Source organism: Mercenaria mercenaria, chromosome 10, assembly GCF_021730395.1.
Source record: "Mercenaria mercenaria strain notata chromosome 10, MADL_Memer_1, whole genome shotgun sequence".
Taxonomy (NCBI): domain Eukaryota; kingdom Metazoa; phylum Mollusca; class Bivalvia; order Venerida; family Veneridae; genus Mercenaria; species Mercenaria mercenaria.
In genome coordinates, this window is record NC_069370.1 from 78,476,618 (window position 1) to 78,490,015 (window position 13,398).

Sequence of the window (13,398 nt, forward strand, 5' to 3'; positions counted from 1 at the left end):
TTTAATTCATATTTAATATTTATACCCCGTTTGCACAAGCAAGCCTTAGTGGAACACACCAGAGAATACAATGCTGATGTAACGTCTTCATATACTTGATAATTACAGTTCAAAATCTGGAAAGAAGAAATTTAACACACATTTCATTTCGCACTGATTATATAAATACTGTCCAATATTTGTTTCAGGAGCTAAATAGCTACTATATATACGTTGGTTAAGATATAGGTTCATCATGATAATCTGGCCATATTGAAGATACTTCTTCAACAATACTTTGTATGTCGGTCAGTGCATGAGTGAGCCTTGCCGTAATCATGATATATCGAGTAAGCTATTGTGCGTTTTTACTGACCTGGCGGGGCGGGGTTTCGCGAAAGTCCACTGTATTATTGTGCAGGATATGTAGTATATTCTGCAACCTGATTTTCTTATTCAGTGGTCATCTACCTTACATTGTAACTAATGTGGCGTTGAATTTTAGTCGTTGGTTACGGATATCGCTCTATCTATTTTGCTCGTTTTTTGAGATTATCATTATTTGCATAAGTCAGAGATAAACTCCGCCCCACCAAGTCAAATAAAACGAACTTGTGTCTACGGTTGGTGTATTTTGAAGCACATATTGGGTTCCTGTATTTGAATGGGTAAAAGAGAGCTTAGCTTATTCACAGTCGCCAACGTTCCTATTCATGATGCTTTCCTGGTTTTGTAGCGTGTCACGTGGCACTTGTTAGGATGTTGGTATTCTAGTCAAAGAAACGTGGCTTGAGTTAACGATCCTTGTATTCGTAGTAAGACAATGGTCTACCGCGTCAAACAGTACGCTGTCTGGGAGTTTGCGTCTGAGTTTAGATCAGAAGTCGAATGATATAATATGAAAGTGAACCTAAATCATGCGTATAGATTTTTAGCTCACCTGAGCACGAAGTGCTCAAAGGTGAGCTTTTGTGATCACCCTGTGTCCGTCGTCCGTCAACAATTTGACTGTTAACACTCTAGAGGTAACATTTTAGGCCCAATCTTAATGAAACTTGGTCGGAATGTTACCCTCAATAAAATCTTGGACGGGTTCGATATTGGATCATCTGGGGTCAAAAACTAGGTCACCAGGTCAATCAAAGGAAAAGCTTGTTAACACTCTAGAGATCACAGTTTTGGCCCAATCTTAATGAAACTTAGTCAGAATGTTACACTTAATAAAATCTTGGAGGAATTCGATATTGGATCATCTGGGGTCAAAAACTAGGTCACCAGGTCAAATCAAAGGAAAAGCTTGTTAACACTCTAGAGGTCACATTTTTGACCCAATCTTAATGAAACTTAGTCAAAATGTTACCCTTAATAAAATCTTGTACGAATTTGATATTGGGTCATCTGGGTCCAAAAACTAGGTCACACCAGGTCAAATCAAAGGAAAAAGCTAGTAAACACTCTAGAGTCACATTTTTCCCCAATTCTTAATGAAACTTAGGCCAGAATGTTACCCTTAATAAAATCTTGGGACGAGTTCGAAATTGGTCAAAAACTAGTTCACCAGTCAAATCAAAGGAACAGCTTAACACTCTAGAGGTCACATATGTTGGGCCCAATCTTTATATGAACTTAGTCAGAATGTTACCCTTACTAAAAACATGGGAGGAATTCGAATTATAGGGTCTCTGGGGGTCAAAAACAAGGTCACCAGGGTCAAATCAAAGGCAAGGCTTGTAAACACTCTAGAGGTCACCATTTTTGTGGCCCAATCTTCATGAAACTTGGTCAGAATGTTATCCCTCAATAAATTCTTGGACGAGTTCGATAATAGGTCATCTGGGGTCAAAAACTAGGTCACCAGGTCAAATCAAAGGAAAACTTGTTGACGTTGACTGTAGAGGCGCACATTTATGACTGGTATCTCTCCATGAAACTTGGTCCATAGTGTTATTCTTAATGATCTCTTAAGATTTCAGTTTGAATCTGGGGTCATGTAGATTAAAAACTAGGTCACTAGGTCAAATCAAAGGAAAAGCTAGTTAAAACACTGTAGAGACCACATTTAAGACCATATCTTTAATGAAACTTGATTAATGGTAATCTGATTATCTCTTAGGTCAATTTCAAATCTGGGTCCAGGTAGGGTCAAAAACTAGGTCACTAAAGTTCAATCAAAAGGAAAAGCCTTTGTTAACACTCTAGAGTCCACATTTATACTATATCTTCATGAAACTTAGTCCAAATGTTAAACTTGATGATCTTTTATGACAAGTTGGAATCGTTACAAGTCGGGTCAAAAACTAGGTCACCGGTCAAATCAAATGAAAAGCTAGTTCACCACTTTTTGAGGCCACATGTTATGGGACCATATCTTAATGAAACTTGGTCAGAATGTTAATCTCGATGAATTTAGGTCAAGTTCAAATCGGTCAGGTGTGGTCAAAAACTAGTCCACTAGGTCAAAATCAAAGGAAAAAGGCTTGTTAACACTTTAGAGGCCACATTTAAGACTTCATCTTCGTGAAACTTAGTCAGAATGTTAAACCAGATGATCTTTAGGTCAGATTCAAATCTAGGTCATTTTTGGGTCAAAAACTAGGTCACGGGGTCAAATCAAAGAAATAGCTAGTTAACACTTTAGAGGCCACATTTATGACAATATCTTAATGAAGTTTGGTCAGAATGTTAATCTTGATGACCTTTAGGTCAGTAGGCCAGGTGAGCGATACAGGGCCTTCATGGCCCTCTTGTTTTTTATTATTATTATACTAATTTGTTTTAGCTCGATTGAGAAGAAAAGCTGCAAGCTTGGGGGGGGGGGGGGTGGAGCCACTCTCGAGTCGCGGCTGGTCCTGGAAAAACCAGTATTAGTCGTCATATGAGAACTCATGGTCGTGACCCCAGTGGGGCTCGAACCCACGACCCCAGGATTGAGCGGCCGGCACCTTATCCACTAGGCCACCGCTCAAGTTTACATTACCAAAACACAATCTATATAGATATGGGCCATACCTTGAGAAAACCTGTATTAGTGATATCATTTGATCTACAGAATGAGTAGTTTTAAATGCTCGAAAATCAGTTTTGCTTGTACTTTTGCAGAGACTGGAAACATGTATATTGTTATAAAGTTATCTAACACAAATCATATTCAACCATATTTACAAATAAATGTTACTTGTGTTGTCATGGCAACGAAAATTCCTAAGCACCTATGTATCATGAAAATAGATTAAAGGTCCCCGATGAAACAAAAATAAACGATTAAGTTATTAGTACAATCATCTTAAACTGTTTCTAAATAATCAAATATATGATGTTTAGTATTAGTTTAATATGTTACATTAATGACTTGAAAAATACACACCATGCACGACAACGTCATATGGTATAATGAATTTAATGATTCATTATACCAAATAGTTAATCATTATTCATCCAGTTTTCCTGTCAGTGACAAGTCATACATAAAAGTATTTAGCAATGCCCTTTTTAATATAGCTTCTGAATGTAGTCACATGAAAATCCGACAGGTTAAAATATCTCGCCCAGGTTAACTACCCTCTGGCCACGTACCGACTGTTGTTTTGTCCAGTTACTTTTTTTGACAAGCTGACTAAATAGGAATCATAACATGTTTATTTACTAATGGACGTTCTGCATGTTTTCTCCGGGAATAACAATTTAGTCATCCGATGGTTACATGGACAGATTTCCTTAAATACCGCTAATTTTGAGAAAGAACTTCAGTATCATTCTTGCATTGCCCAGTTGTAGATACGTATGCTGTTACTCCATACGAAATAAGGAAATTCATTGATGCAAGCATCAACGACGCCGCCAATAGTTGCGTCTGAAGTACATTTACTGCAGTATGAGAAATTACCTAAGCATTACTGTATAGACTGACTGGTTTACAGATTATCAACATTAGCAACACAATATAAGTTATAAACTGTTGAAACAGTCAAGCATAAACATGATAAAAGTATTGCCATGCAATACAAATCCTTAGCCTGCAATGTCCTTGGACATTGCGAGTAGGTAATCCCTTTACATACAAAATTTATATTAATTAATTTCATCAACTAAGGTCAGCCTGTGGAAAGTTCTTTTAGTGCATGTGTAATGAAGTTTGTCACAAAAATCAGTTTGTTGTAAATGAGGAAATGCTGAAAGTTAATTATTTCAGAGTTGTGGTTCACAGAAACCATTATTTTTATTATCAAAATATAATGAGTTTTAAAAGTAATGTCATTTCCTACAATTTAATTGGATATTTGAAAAACATTGCTCTTTCGTAAAACTTAACTTAGAGCGGTTACCTCCCTTATTAATAAATCGGACCAACATTTTGACGACTGTTTAGATAAGAAAAAAATATTTTCTGCTCTACAAATAAGGAGGAGAATGACAAATAACATTGTTTTATATCACATAATAATTTGCATTACATACAGTTTTGATGTTTTCTTTCTGATATTTTTGTTTATTCACTTAAATCTATTGTGCAATATCGCGGGTCCTTTAACACACCATTTATCGTTTCGAAACTATTCATTACGGTAACCATCTTTATACGGTCCAAAATAGAAGTGTATCCCAAACACTCGACGCCGCCTCCAGGCGGCATCGAATAAGATAGATTAGGACTGAGGCGATAAACGTTGAAGTATCTATGTCGAAGAATAGAAAGTTCTGTTAAGGGACCATACTTGTTTGAAATTAGAAAAAAGTGGGTGGGTATGAAAAAATTTACCTGCAAAAAATGTACAAGGTTTTTGTACATGAAATGGATACTGTTTTCAACTATTATAAGTACAACAAATGAATTGCTCACTAAAATAGAAATGAGAAACTGAAAGAAGAAAGTTTATTGGTTGAATTACATATGACTTATTGTGTCCATTCAAAGTCAACAATTAAGACTTTTTGGTGCGAAAAATAATAGTGCTTCACCTTGTCCAAAACATTTATCAATGTCCTACAATTCTAATTTAAAGAAAGAATGTGAATAATGGTCACTGTCTTGCTTTTCATTTCGCATATTAAGCTAAAACACATTATTTTAGTTTTGTTTACAAAGAATTGCATAAGAAAAGATACTGTGGTCAAGGAATGCCACATTCTCAAACTAAGAGTATATTCAATCCCCTAATACATTAAACATTATCGTTACAGAAGTCTAGTGGCTACAATAAGGGCCAAGAAATGTTGCCATTATAATTTTTAACTTGGTATTCATGAACTACAATGGACTTAAATAACAAAGACAACATTCAAACAAACTTTTGAAAATGATTGTCTAAAAATCCTAAATAAGGATGAAATTTGGTTTTGAGAGGTCGAAATCAATGTGTATTTGTGCATATAAGAACCTCAGTTTCCTGTTAATTTATAGTACCACATACATCCTTATCCACACAATACTGAATATTACATGTGACCCATCAGTATAAATCATTTTAGGGAATATGTTTGTTATTTTCCCACCATCAGTTTCTTGAATATTGCACCCCTCCGAATTTCTGTATGAACTGTGAATGTAGCAATATGCGTCCCCTTAAATAACTGAGAATATGTTACAGAACTACGTGAGAGAATTATGAAGAAAGACATTGATGTGTATATATTATCTTAGAACTTAGTACAATGTTAAATAGTGGTTATAGAAGAGAACAGTTGTTGTTATTGCTGTAGTTTAGAAGACTAAGTGAAACCTTAGACCCTTTTACACCAGTCATACTGCTTTCTTGACGTTGCAATAGATCAAATTTTCTTCATGAATATTTTGTAACCTCAATTTTGTCACTAATACATGTTTTCTTATTGAACGGCCCATAAATATTATAAAAATACTTCTTTATTTCATTTTCGAATGAGATAATGTTAATATCAAATGCATTGTGCGGAAACCATTTACGCGTTATTGTAAGATGTCACGCGCCGCAATGTTACAGGATAGTTTGAAATGAGAGATAGGAAAAAAACCTGAAGTTATGTACATATGATATTACTTAGATTTATTATGCACAGTATATTCTAAACAAAGAAATACTAGTATTTCAGTGTTAGAATATATACTTGTAGTAGCATTCCAAATTATCTTTTTCAGCTGCTGGATCCAGTGTTACCTCGTGGGTCGCACTGGTGGTTGTTTGGAGTTGTAAAAAATAAATAAAACAATTACACACAATTGACACGACAACAGATGAATTCGTGGCATAGCAGAACATTACAAATATTACTTTGTACAACGCTTGCCTTATTAAAGGAGCTTCACAAATATGCTTATTGCGAGACCTTCGACAAAGCTTATTCATGTTGTTTCGATTCATCAAAAAACCATGGTCGCCAGGGCACGTGGTCTTTTTTCATATTTTTTTGTCAGCCCTCTTGCGATGAACTCGACTTAGTCACTTTTGGCGGGTCGGTGTATGTGCGTGCGTGCGTGCGTCCGTCCGTGCATGCGTGCGTGCGTCTATCCGATTTTGTCCGAACCATAACTTTGACATGCTTGGACCAATCTTGTTTATATTTGGCACGAATGTTTACCTCAATGAGAAGGAGTGTTACGCGCAAACTCCATGTTCCTATCTTGAATGTCAAGGTCACAGAGGTCAAAAGTGAAATTGAAGTTTTTCCGGAGCATTTTTTCTTCATGCATGATGAGATTTCGATGAAACTTGGCATAAAAGTTCACCATTATAAGATGGAATGTCATGCGCAAGAATCAGGTCCCTAGGTCTAAGGTCAAGGTCACACTTAGAGGCCAAAGGGCAGATAAAAGAATGACATTGTCTGGAGCAATGTCTTCTTCATGCATAAGGGGATTTTAATGTAACTTGGCATGTATGCTCAACACCAAAAGGTAACCTTGTTTTAGAATTACTTCCCCTTGTTATTACTATAAATAGCTTGTATCGTAACTGTTTTATTACTGGCCGTGGGAAAAAATTGAGACCACTTTTCTGTGGTACAAGATGCATGTTACATCCAATTTTAGGTATATATTGACCTATCTCTACCTGGTAAGGAATTTCGTGTGTTGACTTACATTTTATAGATTTTTTTATAATTGGTCAAAACAACTCAAAATGTAGAATGTATTTCTAGTTTACATATAGTTGAAACTTTTTACCAGTTTCTGCCTTTCCTATATCAAAAACAGAATTTCCTAAGCTTTGATCATTTCATAAAAACAATTTAAAATGTAGAATGTATTTCTAGTTTACATATAGTTGAAACTTTTTACCAGTTTCTGCCTTTCCTATATCAAAAACAGAATTTCCTAAGCTTTGATCATTTCATAAAAGGTTTCTTCGGTTATTTTGTCCCAAGATACTTAATGTTATGCCGACGCGTCTAGAAATGTTGTCAACATTCATTCTAAACTGATACATTCGTTGACTATCATACAAGATGTTTGGGATGATCAAGTAAGATGAGTGATTTATGTCAATCATGTTACACATGTTGCTATGTATGTAGATGACCAACCCTTATTTTGAGAAGATATCAGAACATACTGCCGATAATACTTTAACATTCCTGCTGCATACTTCAGCACATGTTGTACATGTATCAGAGTTGGAGAACGAAGTATTTCAGACACAATGTATTTTATCAAATCGTCACGGAGAACATACGAGTCGTCAGAGAATCGAACCCACGACCCCACGAGCTCTCCCAATTGAGCTAAGCGGATGAGCTTTACACATATTTAACTATATATCATTTATAATTGGTATAATGCTTTTGACATTGAATGAATATAACTGTTAAATGTTACGGCCGTCTATAGGTTAACATGTTCGTTTTCAGGCCCAGAAAATGTAATATACATGTACATTTAACACTTTGGCTAAGCACCACCTGAGGAAGATCATTTGTCCGATATCAATGAGTCGATAGTAAGGGTCACGGCCCCTATTTCAGTCAGAGAGAATTATAGCTAACAATTTCAAACCAAATACAGTACCTGTGTAATCCCATGGACCTGAAATATAGTTTTCATTGTTTGTCATAAAGTTTGTATCGAATAATATTTACACCAGTTTAAAAGGTACATGTGAAATATAAAATTATTTTCTCGCACGATAACATGAAAATAGATAGAAGAAATCAGTTAGACTTAGTCTGTATGTTTTTTTTTTCTAATGATAATTTCCCGACATTAGGGTTCGCTGGTATTTCTGAGACCTCGAACACCGATTAGCTTCAGAGCTGGCCAATTGTAATAGTCAGACACTGATGATTCCTACATGGATAAGCTAGATATATCGGATGATGTGATCTAGCGGGATGATACTTTTAAGCTACGTGCCCGGACAATGACAGCCTCTTGGAAGTGCGTCGAAGATTGCCCTTGATAAGCCACCTGAAGAAGTGGGCGACCAGATTGGCTTTGTGACTTTAGAACCGAGAACAAAATCAGAAATAGGGAAGCAAACCCTGTTTGAAATTCGCTTTGCGACGGTAAAACTGAGGTCTACTCGGTAGAATTACAGAATCGTTACGTCATACACTCGAACCAGTGTGCAAATTTTCGTCTTAGAACGAAAACATTGTGAAAATGGTATTTGAGCGGCCATACAAACCTTTTTGACACATGCAGTGTGTAATTAAAGAAAATGCTTTTCGCCTTCATTAAATCAGTTTGAAAACATCGGATAATCAAAGCTTATCTTTGTCACCGTATAGTTTTATTAAACACACTATTATATGTAGTACATCATTGAAAAGTTATTAGAACACACCACATTCGTACGATGAAAATCAAGACTGTTTTCAATCCAATATTACCGACACTATCTTTTTTAGCATAAATAACAGTTAACATAAAACTGCCTGGAAAAATATATTTACTTTCCAAGTTACTTTACACCTCACTATTTGGTGTGACAGGGGATGCGTTAGTTACAAGCACTGCATACGATAAAAATATTTTCGCGAAACCTTTCCTTTCTTTCTGAGTAAAAGGACTGCATTCGCAAAATTTTGTTCTCGAAAGTTTTTTGCATTACGCGAACATTTAAATGCTTCCAGAAAAAAATCTGAAAATTCCACTTCAGTTTTAGCATAGGTTGACAATCCTGTTTTATTTCACACAGAATTTAAACTTCTATTTGTCTCTTCCAAAGTTAAAACACGTGTAAAATTAGCAAATATCAATGAAAATCTGACCAAATATGTCAAGCTAAAGTAGTGATCTTCGTTTAAACATTTTAGTTATGATCCATACAGACTGTCGTTTACGTAAAGTTTGAAATAAAATTCCTGTAAAAAAATTGCAACAAGTAATATGAGGAATTGTTGTGTCTAGACATATATACAAGCTAAAAGTTTATAACAGATTGTCTGTACCAGCTTCAGTTATAATATTCTTAAAGTTGTTTCTTTTTGTATAAATTTACGAGAGTATTTTGTATTGCATTTGCCATAACTTCTACAGCCTCAGTTGTTAAAAATGATTAAATATGATTTCCTACATTCATAATAAGGATAATAACGATAACATTAATGATATACACGGCTACTAAACGCTAGCGCCACCACCAAATTGTGGTGATAAGAAAAGAGCTATTCGACATTTTCGTGTGCAGCTATCGCCCGTTCCTACTTGTAACAAGGTGGAGAAAATTTTACATTTTAATCTATATTTTTATTATAGAACTTTTTTCGGAGAAATCGGAGAATGTAGTTCCCGTTTAACAACACTTTAAACGACAGGTTGGCTGTAATGTCATTAAAATAATTAAGCAAATTGTGGTGCCAGGAACTTTTCCTCCCGGAATCTGACAGTGACACAACTATTTATATCGGCCAGTAATGTCGAGCACTAATCTGATGAAATAGACACACCTGTAAGGAACATACCGAATGCATATGCAAAGTGTTGTAGAAATGATTAATAAATATATACCACACACCAAGAATAATAGAATCTTGGTATAGTAAGAAATATACCATGATTTTAAAAGTGTGTCGCTATAACTCTAGTGATGGCGCAGAAAACAGTAGTTGGTGGCGCTGTTACGGCATTCAATCATACAACTGCTGCCACAACCGGAACAAAACAAAACACCAATATTCTCTAATTGGTAATTTCCTGCAAGGAAATTACGTAATTAAAGAATAAAAACACGATCCAAGGTTATTTACCCTTATGAAACATCCTCTGTCAAAAAAAGAAAACTGCCTGCGGTAGCCTAGTGATATATAGTCAGCTATCCGAGTCGTGGAAAGTCGTGGTTCGAGACCCGCAGCCGCGTCATACCAAAGACGAAAAATGGACTAGTAGCTTCCTCACATGCGCTAAGCATTAAGAGGATCGTGCTAGGACTTGGTTAATTCGCGTGGTCCAGTATAATGTTGACTGGGTGTTATATCATGCAACGTGTCTACGACGTGATATTCCAGTGAGGCAGCACTGTAAAATTGGTCATGTGTGCTCACTGCTACAAGAAGAGACCGGCGTATATGACAGAAATCTTGGAAAAAGACAGTTAAAAACCCGAACACACAACACACACACACCCACACACACACACACAAGAAAAAATAAGAACAGAAATACTCACAGACCCGTAGGGATTTTGTAGTCAAAGTAAAATACTTTCCTTTGGTAAAGGTGTCGAATCACATTTAATCAACATTTAATGAAATTTTTTACTTTTTGTATATTCTAGTAGAGAATTATTTAAGGAACTAAAAGACGCAATTACATAGAGTTAGATTCCTATTTGAAATGTATATTTTTATATTTTTATAAAATTTTGTAATTACCCCCTTTAATTATGAAAAGTAATAAAAGCTGGGTATTTCTTTTCATTTCGATACAATGTCTAGTTTACATTTTGTATTTGATAGACATATCAACTATTGAACAATCTGAACCAAAATGCAAGTTTTAAAGCTGTGTGTTAAGCTTTCTGAATTCATTTATTTCCAATCTAATCTTGGTTTCGCAACCAAGATAGGGCAAAGGGAGGTAATAATAATTTTTCATATTTGCGTTTCTAATGAATTTCCCATCTTAATTACGTAGTTTTAATGCAAATATTATATAAATATATTTAAAAAAACCCAAAATAAATGTCTAATTATTTATACATTTGTCCTTAGGCATAGTGTGGTTTTATCAAATTTGTAAACTTATGATAAAATAACTCTATCTGTTGGGCAACCAGGATAGGAAAATATTTTTAAAAATACCTCAAAGTGAAACTAATTTGTATTAATTGTTAAGAGAACTAAAAGAGTGTAAATGATCAGATGCTAAAGTTACGAACAATCCGTTACATGGCCGAAATCTGATTATCCACCTTTAAAAAGTAATGTAGAATTTATTCTAACCTTAAATATTCTACTTAAATACTAACATGTAACGTTTTAATTCAGTCAAGAAAATTGTACAATACATTTATCTTCAAACAAAGATTTGTGTCACAGGATAAATTAGTTTTAACGTGTGAATTAAAAAAATAGTCCTCACCAAATTCCCTCTCAAATATAAAATTATTTTAAAGACACTGTATCTTTTAACTTTTACTGCAGAAGACGTGAGGGATGATACATATCCATTTATCAATTCATGCACGACCCAACCGAGTCTGCTGTCATGTTTGTCGGTTTCGGTCCGATTGTCTAAAGCGTCTTTTCACAAATTATCACAGAAAGGTAAAAGATAAACTGCAAGTGGCACCGCTAGACCGCTCAGGTAAATTGAAAGATGCTACGTATTTACATTGTAACACGACAGAAGTTTTACATTAATTCAAGTCCTCGAATTCAACAACCATATTAAGCACCCGCTGTGGATTTTCATACATTAAAATTGAATAATTAAGCCACAACAGCGCCACCACTACAGTATAGCGCCACCACTAGAGTGACAGCGCCACCACTTTCAAAAAGAGTGGGTTTTTTTTTTCTTTTTACTGTGTTTTTTTCGTCATTTTTGGTGTGTGGAAATACTGTACTCCATTCTCTACACCATTGCATATGCAGGTATATACTTACAGTCTGTCTATTCATCGGACTGGTGCTCGAATACTGGCCGATATAAAATGTGTCACGGTCAGATTCGGGAGAAAAGCTCCTGCACACAAATTGCATTATATTTTAATAAATTACGCCAACCTGTAAGTTTTTTTTTTTTTTTTTTTTTTTTTTTTTATATTTTTTTTTTTTTTTTTTTTTTTGTTTTTTTTTTTTTTTTTTTTTTTTTTTTTTTTTTTTTTTTTTTTTTTTTTTAAAGTGTTTGTTACACGGAACTACATTCTCCGATTTTCGAAAAAGTGTTCTATCATTAAGTATAAGATAAATATGAAAATTTTACTCACTTGTTTAACCAAGTAAAACGGGCGAATAGCTGCACCAAGAAAAGTCGATAGCTCTTTTCACTTATCACCACAATTGGTGGTTGCGCTAGCGTTTAGTAGCGTGAAATATGTAGATATTCTATCACTATAACATGCATACATCCTGAAAAAAGTAACAAACATATACTGCACTACTTGTATGCAGACATCTATGTCTTATATTGCATTTGCCTTTCTATTAGATATAAACTGGCATTTTTGGGTTTTTCTTACCTTCTGAAACATTTTCATTCGATTAACTCAAATTGGCCGAATACTGTCAACTACTCAACTTCATATTTAACCCAAGAGGAAAACCAGTAACAGGCCGGCAACTGCGCGAAAGTGTGCGCAGTAATAACTCCCGGTAATGCCCTTAAAGTATGAACTTTAACGCTGAAATATTCTATGTCATACATTTGTACCTTGCCGAATGTTCAGAGGTGCCTTCCTCTACCAATCTTTCTTAATGACCTAAGTCTTTCAGTAACAGCTGATGATGAAGCCAAAATATACAAGGCAAAAGTTTTGCTCATTATTCAGACAAGAAATCGATATTTATACGAGGATGGATATAAAAACTAATGTAGACTTTTGCTGACTTTAAATATGCCTTTAAAAATTTCAAGACGGTATATTGAACTGAAATGTGTTTAGATTCAGTATTGTATATTAGTAGTGAGGTAACCAGAGATCGGAATTACCTCAAATGAGGTAAAACAGTCCAAGTCGTAAAGTACAATGGGAGGTAAAACAGTCCCTATCGAAAGTGCACTGGTGCTTTAAAGTAGATAGACACGTGAAGCATACCCGCCTGACTTTATTGTGTAAATAGAGCCACCCGAGCGTAATGTTAAAATAATGGCTTATAAGGTTCCATAGCGTCATTGCACTCCGGAACTGTATTTTTGCTTGTTTGTTTTTATTTTCAAGGATTTAAGTGTTATAAATCATATAAATTAAAACGTTGTGAAACCTCATTATATCATTTTAATCTTTCATAATGAAGGATCTTAAGAGGAAGAATTATAAGAGTAGAATAGCTCTATTTATTCAT